Here is a 1,576-nt window from a genome sequence, read left to right on the forward strand (position 1 = left end):
TTAATTTGAACCTTAGGGTGTGCCTTAGGTCAAGTTAAATGCCTGGACTCTCAACCCAGTCAGTTCTGCCTCTGCCACTTAATAGTGGAGCAATCCTGAGCAAATTATTTAATGACTCACTGTTCCCATCTGTAAAATGGGGGATAGCAGTACTCACTTCCCTTAGAATGACAAAAAATTTAGATGATATATTTAAAGTAATTTTTAATTTTTTTTCAAATGAAGAGAGAGGGACTTGTAATAAATTAGAGGACTAGAAATTGGACACAAATAATTGGAAGGAAAACATTAAAAATATCAGAAATAGATCTGAATAATAGAAGATTTGCTTTTTTATGTGATTGATTCCTGTTTTGTTTGGCATAGTATTATCAGGGTCTTAGAAAACGGTCTATTTTGTTTGAGAAAACTACTTTTCATCATTGCTCTTCATCATTTAATGATTCTTGCTAAAGCAAAATGAAGTGGGTTAGGATGGAATTAAAAGATAATCATAAGTCTAAAAATAATAAAAATCAAATCAAGCTATGCAAAAACATCTCTTTCACTCCGGGCAACAAAACATGTTTTGGAATGATAAATAATATTACTTGCAAGAATTGGTCTTGGAAAGCCACCCTCATTACTTAAGAAGATGAAAAAGAAAAATGGAACAACACATTTTACAATAAATATTTGACTTGTATTCTGGAAACCAACTATTCACAAGGGTAATCGTGTTTCTTGCATGCACAATTTCTTTTAAAAGACGTGGGAGCTAGGTGTGATATGGATCGAAATACACTTTATGTTGGTACATGGACAAGATGGAGGGCTTTGTCGTTTTGCATTGACTCTAGAATAAAGTTACATGTCCGCAAATCGAAGGGGAAAAAGTACCCAAATAGCTGTTTTCACATGATAAGATATTAGGTAGATAATTTTGTTTAATTAGCCCAATTCTCCAATTAGATTTGCCTTGATAAATGCTGCTAACATTATATCTTCACCTTCTCAAAAGAATTCTCTGAGTTTATTGTCTGGGTTAGAGTTAATTATTTTCACAAATTCTAGTGGCTTTCGACTGGAAGGCTTTCTGCAAATTGTAAATAGAAATGCCTGAAAACAGGGTATTTTCGTATTAACAAAGGTGTTTTCAGTTTTAAATAACTGAATGTGGAGAGTTCCTTAATTTAGGCTGCCCTAAAACATATGAGTTTCACCCAGTCTTTCAGAGGAAGAAAGTGAGTAGGAAAAGGAGATCGAGAGAGACTTAATGAATAAAGGAAAGTAAGCAAAAATGTAAGGATGGCTTCTGATCAAAGAGCAGATACCATCTTCTGGCTTAGGGGTTACTAGGGGTAAACACATTTGGGGGAAATGCTCTAAACCAACTCTGGTCACCTCCATGCCCAACTAAACTAATAAAAGGGAAGTTTGTAGATCAAGGCCTGGACTTTGCTCATAGGAGTGTTCTTCTTCTTCTTAGGTTGACACTGACTCTTCTTGCATATTAGAGTCCACTATTCCAGCCCATTATCCATAAGAACTCCATTACTCTTCTCTTGTTTCTTTCATCAATGAGAACTTTCTGCCC

Source organism: Propithecus coquereli, unplaced genomic scaffold, assembly GCF_000956105.1.
Source record: "Propithecus coquereli isolate 6110/MARCELLA unplaced genomic scaffold, Pcoq_1.0 Scaffold1, whole genome shotgun sequence".
Lineage (NCBI taxonomy): Eukaryota > Metazoa > Chordata > Mammalia > Primates > Indriidae > Propithecus > Propithecus coquereli.